The sequence below is a fragment of the Armigeres subalbatus genome, chromosome 1 (genome assembly GCF_024139115.2).
Source record: "Armigeres subalbatus isolate Guangzhou_Male chromosome 1, GZ_Asu_2, whole genome shotgun sequence".
NCBI classification, from domain to species: Eukaryota; Metazoa; Arthropoda; class Insecta; order Diptera; family Culicidae; genus Armigeres; species Armigeres subalbatus.
In genome coordinates, this window is record NC_085139.1 from 155,175,943 (window position 1) to 155,182,089 (window position 6,147).

A 6,147-nucleotide genomic window follows, 5' to 3' on the forward strand; every position below is an offset into this window, starting at 1 on the left:
ATGTATTGGTGCCAAATGCTGGTTGTTTATATCCTCCAGTAGTAAAATTCATTCATATTGATCGGCCGCACGCTCATCTCGCTTCACTCAATTTTGGAACAAACTTTATTGTTTATCAAAACTGGCTTAAAACAAAACATTAATTTTTAGCCTTGGCATAAATTTTATGTCATGTAGACAGATAGGCAAAACATTTAAACACATTGTAAAACAAATTTAACCCTTATGCGGCCAACAAAAAACAGACGTGAATGGCAAATAGGGTACCCGTGTACCCAGATATTGACATTTTCATACCTTTAACAATTCCATCCTATTTGACATTAGTTGGCCATTTTGGAGAAGGGAATCTAGATATGCTTTTTGTCCACTGCCAAGATTTACATCTTTTGTCACATAAGAATGAATATTTGTCTGCCTGCCCTTATAGACTAGGAAACGGCATGAACATTTGTATGTAGAGGTTTTTGGGAACGAAGAAGATTCTTATAATGGTATTAGACCCCTCCTCTTCTGGAAGGGGAACTCCCATACAAATAAAGTACAAATTTCTGCTTTAATCGAAAATTAATCTAAAAAATGGAATCCAAATTTGCAAATTCCGAATACTTAAACGTCTTTTAAATAATGTAAAAATATATAATTTATAATTAATCAATTTAAGGTGAAACGAAGCTCGTCGGTTCTGGTAGTATAGTATATTAACAATATATTCCACCTCGTGAGTCTTCATATGTTGAATAATGGGCAGCACTGTCCTATTCAGCCGCTGGAGCCACCCCAGTCTTACACTACGTTTCACAGTTGAATAATAGATAATACCCTAAAAGTAGGCAATTATTTATAGTTGAAATGCGCTATGTAGGAACGGGAATGGTTATGATTTTGTTGATGTGCTTGGAAAGTATTGAAGATGCAAAAGGAAAACGGTCCTGTCAGCCACATAAGGGTTAAAGTACTACGGTGTTGCTATCACTTTTGATATAATTCATGGTCTGCGTAAAAATCTGCATAGAAGCATTTATATTTATATTAACACTTTTTTTAAAATAAATGCCATCGCCGGATATTTTGTTCGTATTTTTGCTAAAATCAAATCACATAGAATTGTGCGTGGCTTCTTTTAAGCGTGTGTTTGATATGCTCACAAACACATGCTTTCGCTCTATTCTGAAGTGTGCTGCTGTCAAAGAAAACGAACAGTTCCAATTATATTTAGTGAAACATAGAGCAAATATTGCATAAATTTGCTCTTTGTGGTGATAATCAAGTGGTGATAAAGTGTAAAAAGTAGTGTATGTACTTAAATTGTCGTGTCATACCCAATAAAGAGGAGAAACAGGCGATCCAAAAAAGTAAGTAAGAGTTTGCTTTTCGTGCGCTGTTTTCTTTGGCGATGCAATAATGGCAAGGATTTCGTAGGTGCAAATTTGTTTCGGTGATTAACTTATCAAATCTTGCTACACAAACAACTTGTTCAAATGAAAGCTTAGACTTGAAATTGTGTGATTGAATAAAAATTATGTTCGTAAATAGTGTAAGTTTGCCGGAAAACGCAAATATTGTTGAGGGTGCCAACAACTGTCGCACCCTGCAAATGCCGTATTCTACCCTACGTGTTAAATGTTTAAACTTTGAATGTTTAGCCATGATTCGGTAATAGTATGCAGTATGTAATGTAATTTACAGAAGTGGAGGAGAATCGTCCCGAATTCACGAAACAACAGAACGATGCGTTTCAATATCCAATGCTTTTCAGTTGAAGGAGTTGCTGAACAGTACTACCAGAAGCTAGATGAGCGATACTTGCGAGGATTTAATTTTCTGCACCCAGTAGGATACTGAAAATATAGACTTGGAAAGTATATCTCGACATCCGCTTCATCCACGCATCTCTTACTACAAACATAGTAGAAATACGTTGAAAAGGACGTCAAGTGTGGAAAACTCAACTGGAGCTTATTCCTTCATATCACTACGAGCAACGATTTTTTGGAAACCGTAGTTTACCAAGAAATTTTGCCTTTTCAGAAGATCAAGAGAATCGTCACTTATGCTACTAAAAAACAAGCGGCGACTTTTATCTATTGGTTTAACATTGTTAACCTTCCAATAGTTCGTCAGATTTGCAGGATTCTGAAAAACAATTCTGTTTAAAACGTCGTTTTGACTCAAGCTTTCGTTTGCATTCCAAGGAATAGCCAGGCAAATGCTATTCTGGTGAAGATTAAAACGCTCAATTACGAACCTAAAATCATCGATCGCTTTCTCATTAATCAACAACAATTTTTGTTTCAGCCAGTCATGGCTCTCTTGGTTTTCTGGTGAAAACCAAACTCTGCCAAATCTAAGACCTGAGCCAAAAAATGTTGGGATTAATGAGTCTGACGATGACTGATATAGAAAAGTATTCAGATCTCTCAACAACTCGTCCTTCAGTGCATTCGTAAAAAAGCCTTTTTGAAGTCTGATTTGAAAATGCAATGAATAACGAGATTCACCTTTTTCATTTTCAGAAGAAAGGTTTTTACCAGACAAAATTGATTTGCGGTTCAACTTCTTTCGCTGATTTTTTAGGTAATTTCTGCCTTTACTTGCAGAACTAGTGTTCTCAGTAGATGAGATAGACGGCGTTACGCTGTTTAATTCAGTTTCAATATCCCGGGATGCTTCGATGGTCTTCGAAGAACTCCCAGTTTGCAGTTCTGAATCAACAATTGTGTTACCTTGTTGCTCAGCCATGTTCACAGTGGAAAAGTAAGGTCATTTGGAATCAGGCTTGTCTCTAGACCCAATGCTAATAGGAAACACACTAATACACCTGATAGCGTTGAGAGCTGAGAGTTAGATGTCTCCCAAAATCTCATGAACAAAACACAATAATAGTAGCATTGACGAATATATTCGAATACATAATATTCGTCAATGATAGTAGTGTCACAAAGGTAACAATATCAAGCGTATCGAACAAAATCGGGCGAATACAGCATTATTAGGCATCCTCTGTCATTCTACATCACACTAGAAAAAGATACATGAAGTACACTGAAATGCAATCAAAAGCTCTAGAACGCAGTTACTGCATTATTTGACGATTAGATGCATCCGTTAACTCGATATCACTCTCCTTGAAAAACGACGAAGATTGATCTATAATACTACACTCGCAACAATCGTAAAAAACGGCCATAATTTAATACGTCCGTGAAACAGACCATATCACTGTGTCTATCGCGAATCAATTAATTGGTATGTTTTTTTTTTTGTTGAGGCGAGAAACCACTGCGTCCACTAATTGAACTTTTGTGGTGATTTGATTGGTATGGTATGGTAATTGGTATGTTATTACGACAGAGTTGTTCCGTAAACGTGGGTGATCCATGATTCAGGGTTCACTGTATCACTGTTACTACTGAATAATACAGCCGATAAACAGTTTGTAGTATTTGTATAAAATCTATCCAAACCACACCGTGCAGACACTACAGATAATCGCACGCAGTTGTGACTCAGTACTACTGAGGAAACTGCTAAACACATTTACGACTTAAGCTAGTACCTCAATTCTTTACCTAATTGGTGTGTAATAATCAAAATTATTTCTCTCACGATCGTTTTCTCTGTGGAAGCTATAGATGTGGAGAATTAAATTTTATGTATGTTTAACACAAAGTATATTCTGCAGAGCAGTAAGTATTCACTAATATACGAGTAATTTAAATTCTCCCTTAAATATCTCATTAAAGTAAATTGCAAGAGAAAGATAGTTACACTCGCACACATCATAATTCACAATACTTATATGCAATCCGAAGCTGACAACAACTAAAAGATTTGTCACATGACGTTGAATTTATTACAAACTTAGTGCTTGATGGGGATGTGTTTGAAGTTGTAGTTTACCTGGAACACTTGTGACTTGTGACAATTACGTTTCCCGTGAAGTGAAAAGACGTATTGCTGCTGCCAATAGGGCCTTTTACGGATTACACAACCAGCTTAGGTCCCGCAACATGCAGACGGAAACGAAATTTGCTCTATACAAAACTCTGATTCTATCAGTGGCCCTTTATGGACATGAAGCATGGACGTTAAAAGAGGCGGACCGGAGAGCTTTCGGGGTTTTCGAGCGGAAAGTCCTGCGAACAATACTCAGAGGGAAACTAGAAAATGGTGTGTGGCGCAGGCGCATGAATCATGAGCTGCATCAAGTATACAAGGAAGAAAATATTGTGAATCGTATAAAATACGGCAGACTTCATTGGGCTGGTCATTTAGTGCGAATGTCGGAAGAAAAAATAGCGAAAACAATATTCAACAGAGAACCAGATAGGGGGCGGCGACTTCGTGGAAGGCCACGAACACGCTGGCTGCACGCGGTGGAATCGGACCAGGGGACCCTAAACGTTCGGGGAAATTGGAGGAACATCGCCCAAGACCGACAATTATGGAGCTCTACAATGTGCCAGGTAGTGGCGTAGCCACAGGGGTGGTTTTGGACATAAACCCCGCCCAAAGACAAAATTTTCAGAACAAATTTTTTTTTCGAAAAAAAAATGTTCGGAACCCCCCCCCTCCAGACCAATTTTCTGGCTACGCCACTGGTGCCAGGCATAGGTGTATCGACGCTGTAGCCAACCAGGTATCCAGGTAGGTAGTTGAACGGATCATATGACCGTAAATTTCGATGATAAAACGGGTCAAATGGCAAAATATGTCGTCTTACCAAACAAAAGTGAATGTAGAAAGTGTGAAGTGATTAATGATAACTCAGAAGTGAGAAATAAATAACGAGAAGTGAGGAATAAGAAATGTGTAATGATGAGTGAAAAATGAGAAACCTCACTGCGAAAGTAAGCAGTGAGAAATAAGAAGTGAGAAATCTTTTCCATTTCTCACTTGGAACGTTTAACTTTTCACATTGATGAGAAATAAACAGTGAGAAGTGAGAAATAAGTTCTTGCCACACATGTCATACTTCTCTCTTTGCGCTTCTCCTATTTCACAGTTGGAACGGAGGAGTGAGATGTAAGAATTGTGAAGTGTGATATAAGGAGTGAAGGGTGAGAAGTGAGACGTCGAACTTCTAACTTTGCACTTCACTTTGATCACTCATTTTTCACCTCGCCCTTCTCACTTTTCACAGTGAGAAATGAGAAACTCAAGGTGCATAGTAAGAAGTGAGATGTGGAATGGAGGAAGTGAGAAATTAGGAGGAAGAAAGAGAAGGAAGGAAGAGGAAGGGAGAAGAAAGGAGAAAGAGAAGGAGAAGAAAAAAGGAAAAAGACGAAAAAGGAAGAAGAAACAAGGGATAAGAAAGCATAAATAAGAAGGAAGGAAATAGGAAGATAGAAGAAAGAAGAAGGAAGAAGAGGGAAAAAATGAAGGAAAAAAGCAACGGAAGATGGATGCAAAAAGATGGATAAAATAAGGAGGATGAAAGAAAACGGAAATAGGAAGAAAGAAGAAGGATAATACAAGAAAAGAAGAAGAAGAAAGAAGGCAGAGATAAAAATAAAGAAGCACTTACCACCTTTCACAGTGAGAAATGAGAAGCCGAAGTGCGTAGTGAGAAGTTAGAAGTGGAATTGGGGAACTGAGAAATGATAACGAAAGAAGAAGAAAGAATAGTAAGAAGAAAGCAGGAAAAAGCAAATAGAACGGAAGAAAAAGGAAGAAGAGAGATGAAAGAAGTGTAAAAGAAGAAGGAAGAAGGGAGAAGGAAGAAGACAGGACGTTAAAAGAAGAACAAATAAGGAGGAAAGGAGAAAAAACAGAAGAAAGAAGGCAGAAGGAAGAAGCATAAACTGACAACTCACTCCTCACTTCTAATTTGGCCCATTGATTATTTCGCCCTATGATTATTCGGCCTGATGACCTTTGGGCTTGATGACGTTTGGCCTTATGACGTTAAATTAAAAAACAGCGCTTAAAACTTGAGAAGCGGATTTTTCTGAGTACAGTCTGATAAATTCCGACTGATGCGAAAATTTGTTAACATCTTTCGTATGTTTCGCAAAAATCAAATGCTGTACAGATTGGTTTTCAAGACTGATTGTATCTGACGATGCGACCACCACGATAAGTACGATACGATACGAGATACGAACAGAGAATTGTATCCTATAATGGCCTTTCTCAATGGAA